We start from the raw sequence: 13,687 nt of genomic DNA, 5'->3' as shown, positions 1-13,687 counted from the left end.
GGAAAAAAACAGCAGCATTTACATTTGCTATTTGACAAAGAATTGTTCAGGGGGTAACTAAAGTATGCATAGAAACTGCTTTAGCTGAGATATAGACCAGTAATGATTTAAACACCTGACATATATACAGCATTTTGTAGTTAACAAAATGCTTTAGCACACATCTCATTTGATCATTATAATCACTCTCTGAAGTAGACAGATTATTAATTATCCCCATTTTCCTGACAAGGAAGCTGAGCCTCCACGGATGTTCCCTTGAGGTGTCAGGATCTTTTGAGAAGTGAAATTGCATGTGAGAGAAGGAGCTGAAGACACCCAGGTGAGGTTAAGAGCTGTTTGACTTGCCAAGGTGGAAGGGGAAAGGCGAGAGGGGTACCTGTAGCACAGCTGCAGAAGTAGGAAGGTCAAGTCCTGCCTAGAATGCCTCTTAAGAACCCTGCTCCTTTCCAAAAAGGAATGCTTCTGCCAGCTTTGGCTTCTCCCATTAAGTAACCAATCCACTCCTTCCCACAGGAAATCATAGTGGCACTGTAATCAAGAGTCCAAAAACTTCTCATTTCAGTTCTTTAGGTTTATGGTGCTACTTCCTAAGGCAATTCAGAGAAAACTCCCCAGATGAGTGCTTTTTTAAGGGGAGGGGACAGAGGTAAAATATTTTCACAGTTTATAAACTCTCAAATTTGCATGTATAAGGACTGGGGATGTAGTTCAATGGCAGAGTGCTTAACTAGCATGTGTGAAACCCTGGGTTTGATCCCCAGCACCACCCTCCAAAATTGTATGTATTGAATAAGACATAATAAACTTTTAACACAAAGGAATTAAATACTTTGTAATTTTTTGCATACTTAGCTATTCATGATTTGCAAATACTGGCATTTTACTGATGAGGCCAATCTGACTGATTGAAATATACACTTGACCAATCAAGCTATAAATGCAGCCTGGGCATGATCTGAGGTTTAAATGAGAGGCACACAGAGGAAATATTTAGTTGTTTATGACTAGAAACCCCACCATGTGTTTCATTTTATTATTAATAGAAATTCTGCCTTACAAAAGAGTGGCCATTTTATTGTTGGATCAGGACTATACACAAAAGACCCAGCTATTCATTTTCCTAACTGCAGACCATGCTTTCCTTGAGAGCTACAGGCAAAACCAACCAACCAAACTGGTGTGCCCAGAGGCTCTACAGAACTGATAGTTTGCATTTAACTTAGTAAAATGAAAATAAGTCTATTCCCAGCCTTCATAATATTTGACCTCAGGGTGTGCAGAATTGAAAGAATAGACTGTAGAAACATACTCTACATATACCCAACATGGGTTTATCACCTCATCTCACACTTCCTTTTGAAAGAGTTATGTGGTACTAAGAACAATGGGGGCACAGCTTCTAAATACATAAAGAATGCATGTGTCCAATCTCCTAGGATAGGCGGTCACATCAGCTCTGGAATTACTCTGCAATGAAACCCAGATGCTTTGGTAATTATGTGGGGTGGGTAGGCTGAGTGCACATCTTCCCTCTGCTGAAGTTTTCTTGTACACGGAAGGAACTCCACTAGGGTAATGCTCCAGGAGGCTCTTCTTTGCTCCTCAGAACTGCTATTAAGAGGATGAGAAATGACTTACTTTTATTGTTGACTGTATTTCTCAAACTAGGTGTCATGGTATCCTGGGGGCACCATAGCAACTCACACTATCCATGTGGAATAGAGGGGAAACACAGTGATACTTGTGAGATTCCCAGCTTACTAGTACTATTAAATTGGTTGGACCAGACTTAACAAAACTGTCTGGTATTTCTTTTGACCTAAAGGCATTGTAAAAAATATTCTTGAGATATTAAGGATGTTGTAAAGCCAAGACAGTTTGGTGATCTCTGGTTTATCCCCTCCTTCTTTTGGAGCTACTCTGCAGTCAGTGAACATGTACTCTGCTCTGCTCCTTCAAAACAGAAAAGCCTGCGGTTTCCTGTACTACCTGTCATGAGGTAAGTCTAATTCCAAGGCCCAGGATTAGGAAACCTATGTGCCCACAACATGAGACATACTCCCCAGTATTTTGTTTTATTAATATTAAAGGTGATAGTTTTAATCCCCATATCTTGGCTCCTTCGTCTTTTTGTGTAACTTCCTCAAACAGGATGAAAAGTGTTATTTATTTTTGAATCCCAAAAGAAGGATGTCAAGGCCTCAGGAAATACAGGGGCCTATACTCCCCATGTATTTACTTAAAACAAACAAGCTCTAAAGTGAGAGTTAGGACGTTTCTTTAAAACTTAAATCTTTAATTTTATCCATGTGACCCTCAACAGAAAGTTTATTGAACTTTAAAATATAATGCCAAATAAATCCAGTCTCATAATTTAGGTATCATGTCACTAAGGTAAAGCAATAGAAATGTGAACTAGATAGACAAGTATAAAGTATATTTGAGCAATTAATTATAAAAATAACTTTATTAAAAATGTATGTAACTTTACTAATGACAAGAAATTCATTTTTAAAAGGGGTTTTCAAATACTAAATACAGTATATATACAATCTGATATCTTATTTACTAATTGTCAATCCTTTAACTCCCAACAAATCTTAACTTGACACTGAAAGTGCCTGACCCCGAATAACTCTGTATAGCACAGCTTCCATCTGTCGTTGCTCTCGATAAGCCACAAAGATCAAATTCATAAACCTTCATGTCAAACTCTAGGGGAGAATTTCAGTTTGCTTTCTCCATTTCCTTGATTTCAGAATTCTTTTTCTGTATTCATAATAAGTAAAAAATAATTAACCATCTCTAACAAGATCAATTGTTCTGCAACTCACCGCCCCCAACCAGAAGGCATTGCTCTTAGCCATGATGGCTACTTCTCACACTTTGCCAGGTTATTTAGCTGGAAGTGGACATATACAAAGTTAGTATGTATAATTCATTATATGCTCCCAAACTACTTTCCAAAAGATGTAAGGCAGTTCATAGCAAGACACAAAAGAACCTATTTCTGTAATATCCAGCTTCCACTGGAAAAAAACAGTACCAGTTCATCAGCTGTCTCCCATTTTGAGTTTGACAGAAACACTCAATTACTGCGTAGGATATAAAGCATTTAAATAGGAATCAAACTAGGAGTAAGTAGGATGATGAAAAGAAGTTGAAAGGCTTTGATATTAAGGTTTCCCTGATTCCTCATAAGCAGAAGCTGCTGGGTGTCCCCCAAATTGTCTCCATCACTAAATAAATACCAACTTTCTGACCACCTACTATGTGTGCAATACTAGGAGGCCATAATCCCCATCTGCCCACTCTAGAGACAGACAGAGGGCACGTTGCTCCCTCTTGGTGGCCTGTCACACTGAGCCCATAGCTTTGTAGCCCATGATCACAAAGCAGAACTTTATTTGATTTAGAAACTTGGTTTCTGGGTAAGATTTCATTGGAGGGTGGGGGAGAAGGAGAGGTATCTTTTAAAAGTAGAAGATCTCAAAAAATTAGAAAGGTCCAAAAGTGAAATAAATCCCTTCACAGTAATAGCTTGAAGGAACTGCCTTCTCAAAGAGCTGGCTCACACCTCCCTAGCTATGCACTGGGAACCAGGCACTAGGGTGCAGCTTCCAAAGTATGATCCTGCAATGAGGACACACATTAAAGAGTAAAGATTCCAGTATCTCCCAAAGCTCTCTGGGAGTCAATTGATTCTTTTTTAAGTATTCTAGAATTTAGGAGCAGTTATATAAAGAATATAGAATGTTAAAGAGATCTTTCCTAATACAATTCTTGGTGTGTTATTAGAGCAAATAAACACCTTTGCTGGAAAATTATATGCATTAAAATCTTGACAATGATATACCTTCTCAGCTGCTGTCCAAACTGCTGAAGCAGTTGCCTTCACCTGACATGAACAGCTGTTTACCACTTGTTGTGCTGCCTCCAGGGATGTGTGAATTCACCTAGAATCTACCAGAGCCTTGTTCACAGGGACATTAGTATCTGGAATTTCCAGTAAGCCTGTAGCTACAGTACTAAATGGATGTGAAAATTAAAGACAGAAATAATAATCCTAGTCATGAGTGGACTCTTGGTTATGATCAATTACTTAAAGAACTGATCTATCAATCCAGGCAAGAGAGCTTTCTCTTGTCATGTCACATTCTCACCAAAGTTAAAGAATGGGATTCTACTAAAGAGAAGAGCCCAAGGCAGTTTTGATCATTTGAATTCTGAAGTCACCATGTTCTTGGAACTCTTCCTGGGCCCTTTCAAAGGGACCCCAGAAGCTGCTGTCCTTGATTATTGCCTGTCTTAACCCTGTCCCACTCCCATCTCTACCACTGTTTCTAACACAAATCAACCAGAGGGCAGGCAGTCCCACCTATTAGCCCAGTTGCACCAGATGAAGACATGGCACATGAATCTCTGGTAGTTAATGGGCATATTAGTTTGGAACCTCTGACAGGCCCCCTTGGGGAAAATGCTTAAGTGACTTGGATCAAACTGATGCCAGCAGCTGCTAGCACACTGAAAAATAATCACAGCTCATTACTGGACTCTGGCAGGGATTAACAAGACTGACTGACAGCCATGCGATAATTGTTGTGGCTACCTGTCATGTGTTTGGCTGACCAGCATCTGAAGCCCCTTCTCCCCTTAGAGTCTCTTTCAGAGGGAGGCAGAGCTGGTCTGCTATGACAGATGCTGAGCAATGCCAGATACTCTTCCCTAGCTTCTCTGGCAGCAAAGATATCAACTGAGGCCCAGCCTAGGATTTAGAACCTGTGATAAGAGACACAGAAAAACAAGTAGAGGGCAGAAGGCTCTCAGAAGGCAGCAGTAGCAGAAGCATTGGGATGCCCGTGGCAGAGTTCAGGGCCAGTTTGATGACACCATCCTTACTGATCTGCCCACAGTCTTGGCTGAGTGGCCTTCCTTGGTTTTATGTTTCCTCGTCCTTGTTCTACATTATTGGAGAGCCTGAAACTCCCCAATAACCTTTCACTAAATTCCTGTAGAGCCTAAATCAGAAGCAGTTTCAGTTGTTTGTCAATAGTCCTGACAGGCAAATAACTGCTGTTTGGGTGATAGCAGGCCTCTTCTCTCACAAAGAGAAAAAGAAATCTTTTACTTAATGGTGGAATACAAAACTGGAGGCCTCCACACCACCCAATTCTAATTCAAAAAGCCCAGGAGTAGAATGATCCCCTGTAAAGGAAGTGAACATACTGAAAGAAATACTTTCCCTAAATTCCTGTAGAGCCTAAATCAGAGGTAGTTTCAGTTGTTTGCCAATAGTTCACAAGGTTTCAATAGGTTTGCCTACCTGTTCACAAGGCTTGGCCTAGATAACTTATATCATCTCCAAGTTTTCAACATGCACCATAATGTGAAGATGCACCAACTTTGAGGATCCCACAGAATGTATCCCAGACCATAAAGTCAGAAGCTTTTTGAACAATGGAAGGCTCTTAGGAATGGAAAGGGAGCTATACCACTTTGGACTGTTTGTTAAATATAAATCATAAGTATTCTTCATACAGAGATTAGTATGAAAAAAAGTGTTTTTCACTTTTCTATATTCATTAGGGAAGCTTGTAGAATTTTTCAAAAATGACTCATATCTTTATCACCTAGAAGTGATCACTGTCATCATTTGGATTTTTTTTTCCTCTATGTTTGTATGCATCTTTTAAGAGCTAGGACATCCTATACATATGTACACTTAACACATGGTTTATCCCCTCCCCCCCATAGATTGGACCTTTATTTTTCCAATAAGCTTTCACATAAAAGCTGAACTAGTTCTCAAGAAACAGACAGGTTGCTGCCTTTTGTCAAGTGCTCAGGATTGCAGCTCATACATGTTCCTTCATTTATTCAATAGCATTTGGGCATGAGGGTCTTTTCTTTTTTATTGAGGTAAAATATATATAACATAAAATTTATCATTTTAACCAAATTTAATTGTGCACTCCAAGGGTCCTAAGTACCTTCATAATGTACTGAAACTGTCACCATTGCTCCACCTGGAGAACTTTTACATTTTCCTAAATTGAAACTCTGTAGCTATTAAACAACTCTCCATTCCCCCTCCCTCCAGTCCCTGGTAGCCTCCATCCACTTTCTGTCTCTAGGAACTTGATTATTTTAAGAATTTCATTTTACATATATTTGTTGATTGACTATCATCTTCTGAGAAGTGTCTGTTCAGGTCCTTGGCCCATTTATTGATAGGGTTATTTGTTTGTTTGTTTTTTTGTGTGTGTGTGTTTAGCTTTTTGAGTTCTTTATGTATCCTAGAGATTAGTGCTCTATCTGATGTGTGAGGGGTAAAGATGTGCTCCCAAGATGTAGACTCTCCATTCACCTCACAGATTGTTTTGCTGAGAAGAAACTTTTTAGTTTGAATCCATTCCAGTTATTGATTCTTGTTTTCAATTCTTGCGCTATAGGAGTCTTATTAAAGAAGTTGGGACCCCATGCCACATGATGAAGATTAGGGCCTACTTTTTCTTCTATTAGACACAGAATCTCTGGTTTAATTCCTAGGTCCTTGTTCCACTTTGAGTTTTGTGCATGGTGAGAGATAGGGTTTAATTTCATTTTGTTGCATATGGGTTTCCAGCACCATTTGTTGAGGAGGCTATCTTTTCTCCAATGTATGTTTTGGGCACCTTTGTCTAATATAAGATAATTAAAATGTTCATCATCTCTAGCAATTAGAGAAATGCAAATCAAAACTACTCTAAGATTTCATCTCACTCCTGTCAGAATGGCAGCTATTATAAAGACAAATAACAATAAGTGTTGGTGAGGATGTGGGGAAAAAGATATACATTGCTGGTGGGATTCCAAATTGGTGCAGTCAATATGATAGCAAGCCGTATGGAGATTCCTTGGAAAACTGGGAATGGAACCACCATTTGATCCAGCTATCCCTCTCCTCAGTCTATACCCAAAGGACTTAAAAACAGCATACTACAGGGACACAGCCACATATTAATGTTTAAAGTAGCACAATTCACAAAAGCTAAACTGTGGAACCAAACTAGATGCCCTTTAGTAAATGAATGGATTAAAAAAAAGTCACATATATACATAAATGAATATTACTCAGCAATAAAAGAGAATAAAATCATGGCATTTGCAGGTAAATGGATGGCATTAGAGAAGATAATGCAATGTGAAGTTAGCCAATCCCCCCCCAAAACAAATGCTGAATGTTTTCTCTGATATAAGGTGACTGATTCATAGTGAGCTAGGGAGGGTGAGCATGGGAGAAATAGATGAACTCTAGATAGGGGAGAGGGGTGGAAGGAGAAGGGAGGGGGCAGGGTGTTGGCAATGATGGTGGAATGTGATGGACATCATTATCCAAAGTACATGTATGAAGACATAAATTGGGTGTGAATATACTTTATATACAACCAGAGGTATGAAAAATTGTGCTCCATATGTGTAATATGAATTGTAATGCATTCCATTGTCATTTATTTAAAAAATAATAACTAAAAAATGGGGAAAAAAGAATTTCATGTAAGTGGAATCATACAATTTTTCCCTTATGTACACTTACAATTTTATACCTTGCTATTGTCATTTAGGACTGCATCATGAGCCTTTTATTAGTTATTATCCTTTTAAAACTCCATTTTACTTTCTGAATATATGCAACATTATGGATATACCACAATTAATTTAGCCACTCTTCTAATGTTAGATATTTAGATCATGACAATTTTGTCCTATCAAGTATGATGCTATTGTGTATTTTTTCCATAAATTTGTCAAAATTACTAACTACATTCTTAGAAAATAGACTCTTATAATAGAAATTACTTGTAAAAAGGCACATAAACTATTTATAAAGCTAATTTCATCTGCTTTGAAAAATTCAACATCAGACTCATTTCTCTAGTGCAGTAAATCTAATCGTAACCACCACAGAAACTCCTCATTTGATTAGTCTGAGGTGGTTCCAAGCTGAATACCCTCCCAGGCAACCTGAGGCTCAGTTAGGCTAAGAATCACTGTTCTTGGAGGTTATTCCAGAGTGCACATTATTTCACAGCATAGACTATACGTTCCATGTACTTAAAAAGGATCAGTTTTATGCTCTTTCCTCTGACTGTATCTTCTTTACCATGAAAGCCTTCTAACATGCTTAAAAGAAAATCTGGAATTCTCTGATCCAGAACTATCTGTATCTACATATGCTTCAGGCTTAGGGTTAACAAATTCAAGTCATTCTGGGGAAACACTAAGTCTGATGTCCAGTTTTTCTTTTTTTTTTTAAAAAAAAAAAAAGAGAAAAAGTATCCCAAGATACTGTTTGGGTGTTCAGTTAAAGTGATACCCTCCTTGTTCCCTTAAGCAGCCAAATTATTTACCACCAGGCAATGCTCCAATACGTGATCATATTCATTTCCTAAAGGGTGTCATCTTCTCAAAGAGAACAGTACTAACACTTATTTGGTGAATTCCTGAAGGTCAATTGGTTGGCTGAAGCACACTCTACCTTCAGTCAGAAACCAGGAATGGATACAAAGGACCCAGAGAGATGGAGGTCATTTTATTACTCTGAAAATTATTACAGCATTAAGTCTCAGAAGGTGTATTTACTTTAAAAAGTACAATCTTTACAATATTAGAAATAGGTGAGATTCTGGCATGTAAAAGCTTTAAAAGGCATAAAAAGTTCAAAGTTAGGCAGTTTCTTCTGGGAATTACTTTCTGATTGCTTTGAAGTGAGGAAGCAGAAGGGAAGGAAGCCAAAAAGTAAAAACAGGAGTACACTGGGGAACCAATCTGCAAAGGGTCTGGGGCCTTTGGGAGGGAAAAGGCGTGGGACAAACATCAGGGTGTGTGTGGGCTGAAGGGGAGCCACTCTGAAGTGCTGGCAAGACATTTTCTGGATTTTTAGAACCGAAGTGTATGAAGGGAACTGAATGACTTGCTGGGAAAAAGACCTCCTCCCTCCTCTGGCAAAAAGCAAATGTGTTCTCTGGGCTTGGCGCTGAACTCAGCAATGGGAAAGCACAGACACCCAGCCCTTTCAGAGTCTTTTCTCTCCTAAAGGATTCAGATCCAGCTGGGACTCAGATATACACATGAGTATCTGCAATACAAACAAGGTGCTGTGTGTGGTTACAGGTAATAGACAGGGAAGCTGGAACTCTCAGTGTCCACAACTCACCCTTTGATGACATCATCTGTGTTAAAAACATTCTTCTCATGATTTACCAAAATTCTTTATGTCTGACATTCCACATAAACCCACCCTCTCTATTCAGGAAAAGTTGTGGTGAGAGTAATTATGGACACCTTAAAGGCAGATGTCACAGGTGAAACCAATTATCAGTCCCCACAGCACTGTGGGGAATCGGTGCCTGAGGTTCTGGCTTCATCAACTTGATTTGGTTCTCATAGTTGACCAGGTTACCCCACTGATGATGCTGATGCCATGAAAAAGGATAGAAATTAGCCCTGATCCCTTCGTCAGCCTCTCAAAAATGTTATAGAATGATCCCACCAATAATCCCAGGGCTGAGGCCCCATCACACCAAGAGCCCCAGTAGGAAATTCCCTAAGTGCCAGATATATGAACTATTAAGTGTCTAACTATTAAGAATTTACATGTTTACAGTTGTCTGGTACTTCCTCTTAGATTCCCCCTTTACTAACCTCTCCCATTTAGAAAGGTAGAGAAGATATAGACTTGAAAAGTATTGTTGGAAATCTCATCCTTAAAGAACCCTCTGGCCTTTGGAGAATATCATGCGATGAGAAGTAAGCCAATCCCAAAAAACCAAAGGCCGAATGTTCTCTCTGGTAAGTGAATTCTGATCCATAATGTGTGTGTGTGTGTGTGTGTGTGTGTGTGTGTGCGGGGGAAGAATGGAGGAACTTTGATTGGGCAAAGGTGGGGGAGGAAGGGGGCATGGGGGCAGGAACGATGGTGGAATGAGATGGACATCATTACCCTAGGTATATATGTGATTGCACATATGGTGCAACACTACATCATGTACAAGAAAAGAAATGAAAAAGTTGTGCTCCATTTGTGTACAATGAATCAAAGTGCATTCTGCTGTCATATATAGCTAATTAGAATAAATAATTTAATTTTAAAAAGAATCCAATAATGTTGCTAGCTTCTGTGTTGTTAAGATATTAATTAGATTAAATTTGCATTACTTTTTTTCTGATTACATGAAAACCCCTTGGATGTATATATTGTTTTTCCTTTGTTTCAAATAATTATTTTCTTTTATTAATAATGCTATTATTAAAACTTGGGGGGGGGGGGAAGAACCCTTTGGCCAAAAATTACTGGTGTCCACCACAAATAATCACCACTGCCAGAGCCACAAATAATACCTGCATATTCATTACATACTTGGTACCACTGCTTATACACTCTATTTTACAAATCCCAACAATAAGTCTACCATTTATATCTAATATTGGTACTTGTACTAATATACTAGTGTATTAGTAATAGTTATGTATTAATCTCACTTTGACTGAAGGAAATTGGAATTAAATCTCTTTCCCAGGGTCACATGGTTGCTCAATAGAGCAAAACTGTACAGCAGGTCTGTTGCCCTTACATGTGGCTCTTCCTACCTTGGACAGGAGACCCAAAACCAGTCCTAAAGTGTCATCCCAGGGGGCCTTGTATTCTCCTGGTATTTTTACTACAGATACTATTTCAAAAGCACCTCAGAACCAAAACTTCTCTAGCAATGTAAGGGAAAAATATTTCCACCTATACAGGATAGATGTCACCCCTTTTTTACAGTTGATGGCAGGGGCTAAAACGCATAAGGGGAATAAAATATTTTATTGTGTCGATAAAAATTTATGTTGTGAAACGGAGAAAGACAGGCTTGAGGTGACATTTCTCTATAGTGGTTTCTTAAAATAAATGTCAGTTCCAAAAGCTAAAAAAAGAATGATGAATGGAAACATAAGGATAAGCACTGAGGGGAGGGGAGGCTCTCTTTTCCATAATTTCAGGAGCACGTGGCCTGACTCACCTAGGACCATCACTTACCATTCTAGAGTCAGGCCACCTAGAATCAGTGAGGACCTGTTACCATGCACAGACTACTTGACCTCTTAAAGTCCTAGTATCCTCATCAATAAAATGGAGAAGCCAACACAACCATGAAGGGCTGATATAATTTAAAAGGAGAGGAAAGTAGACCAGAAAAGCAAGGCACATTGCTTGGCTGCTGGTGTATGCTGAGTGAGCTATGACTGTATTTAATCTCATCCACAGGGAACACCTGGTAGATGACAAAAGGGGATGACTCTCAGGACAACATGATCTGTGGGATTAAAAATAGGGAAGACTGAGAAGCCAAGAACCCAGATTATGAGAGGAGATATGCTAAAACTGAATTGAAACAGTACACAGGATTACTAGATGGTGCTCCATTTGAAACCTAAGACTGCCGAGTAGAGAAGGTGGGCATTTGCCAATATCCCTGGAACAGGCAAAAAGGAACAGTGACTTGCCTCAGGTCCATGGCTAATAATAGATAATTACTAGGCTAACAGGTAGATAACTTCTAGAAGACCTGAGTCACTGTGGCTCAGTTCAGGATTGCTGCACCAAATTATCTGAGCATTTTTTTGTGTTGTAGGAATAGTGGGATAAATGGTGAGGAAAAAAACAGTGCACTTTTTTTTTACTTCAACCCATTGGAGGGGCTGGGGATGTGGCTTGGGGCTGGGGATGTGGCTCAAGTGGTAGCGTGCTCGCCTGGCATGCATGCGGCCCGGGTTCGATCCTCAGCACCACATACAAACAAAGATGTTGTGTCCGCCGAAATCAACCCATTGGAGCAAAATGTAGGCAATAAATTTTTAAAAATAAATAAAGTATAAGACACCCACTTAGAGAACTGCAATGTATAGGAGAAGCACTTAACAGATTACTAGCATATCATATGGCTATTATATATCAGAGTTTCAAAATGCCTCAAGAGATGAAAGGTCTAAAATGAAAATTTGACAAAGCAAACTGAAAGTATCCAGATAAGAAAAATTGGGAGAAAATGTTAAGGATGCAAGGAGTTCTCAAAAGAGTTTGAATCTTTTTTGGGGGGGGGGGGGGAAGAAATCTTTTCCCCTGATTGTAAAAATAAAACATGCTCATATGGAAACTATAAGAAGGTGAAAAAGTTGAAAATCATAATCACCCATGATTATGCTTTCTAGAAATAATCAGTAACATTTTGATGTATTTCCTCAAAGGATTTTTCCTTTGCATATTTATATTTTTACACATAATTGAGATGATACTGTATATATAATTTTGAGCCCGATGTTTCCATTTATTACATTGTGTCATTACATACCCTTTGAAAACATAATTTTAATAGCTCCATAAATAATTCATTTAACCTTCTTCCTAGCTGCATTGGTAAGTGTTCAATGTCCAGATCAAAGAAACAAGGAACTGTCGTGCTTGCACAGCCAGATGGCATTGGAGTGCTGTGTTTTCACACTTGAGAGCAACATTTTGTGTGGGACATTGCCCAAGAAAATTTGGCCCTGAGAGTATACTGGAGGAAGAGCACTCTGAAATAATTTGTGTTCATTAAATGATTTATTCCTCAGGGCTGAGAAATGAAGACTATTTTATTTGGATTTCAGAAGACTTTGGAGGGACATGAAACCTCTCTACAAATATGTAAAGACTGAAAGTGGAAGGAAGAATAGGTTTATTCAGTTTTGCTCTAGAGGACAGGAAACAAGACTGGCGTTTCGGTGTTCTAAAGAGGAAGCCTTTAGATTCCACATAAAAAAGCCAGTGTTCCCTAATAATCACAGCAAAAGTTGACAGTGAGCTGCTTGTCACTTGCAGTGTTCCATAATGGATCTGAAAACCACTTGGCTGGGAGTATGACCTGGGAGATTTCCTGTAGTGGGTGGGAATGCAGAAGGCAGAGAGGAAGGTTGGGAGGAGGGAAGGAAGTAGTGTGAGGACTGTCTTACCTATGCAACAACCTTGAACTGAGCCACAGTGACTCAGGAGTTCTAGCTGAGATGCCTTGGCTGAGATTTTCTCATTCCTTGGCCTGTGCAAGCCTCACGGAAAGTATGGCCAGGGATGGGACTACGGCTGCTAAATTTCTCAAGTCCCAGCATAGGGTTCAACTTCACCAAGCATTGGGAACAGAGTATGCAAAAGAAGGGTAAGAAACATCAGACACAGAGACAGTTACCACTTCCCTTGTTAATCTAAATGGCTATCACTCTCTGGCTACACTCCTTTAGCTCTTTATAATGTCAGTTTCCTCTCTGGTAAAAGAAAGGGAATGTCCTTCTGGATCAACACCCCAAGGAGATCTGTTAATACAGTACCACCTTGCTCTCTAGGGACCCATGGAAGATCTGTTTGAACTTACTCCATTGGATGATGCACGAACAGGTGAAGCAAAAGGCATGAAAAATGTGTATAGGTCTCAGCCTACTGCTGTGGAAAAAGCTTTTACAAAGCTTTTGTGGTAAAATAAACAACTGCAACAAGACATCACAGTGTGTTACAATATGTCAAAGATTAATTACTCCTGGACTGAGACCTAAGAATAGCTTAGCTCCACTAGTTTCCAAATGATATTACAATATACAAATGACATGTCACATCTGGTAGTATGGGAGTATGTGC

General features: G+C 39.2%; 1 protein-coding gene across 1 annotated transcript in view; it reads right to left on the bottom strand.

Moving 5' to 3' along the window:
• Positions 1-13,687, bottom strand: part of Kdm4c (lysine demethylase 4C) — a 406,229-nt gene that overhangs the window by 9,365 nt on the left and 383,177 nt on the right. The gene's annotated exons all lie outside the window — the stretch shown is intronic.

This window comes from Marmota monax, unplaced genomic scaffold (genome assembly GCF_021218885.2).
Source record: "Marmota monax isolate L192 unplaced genomic scaffold, Marmota_monax_Labrador192_F-V1.1 WCK01_AAM20220418_F8-fsc00124, whole genome shotgun sequence".
In the NCBI taxonomy this organism is placed as follows: Eukaryota; Metazoa; Chordata; class Mammalia; order Rodentia; family Sciuridae; genus Marmota; species Marmota monax.
Note: the sequence above shows the minus strand (reverse complement) of the source record. Positions and strands in the feature narration are given on the sequence as shown.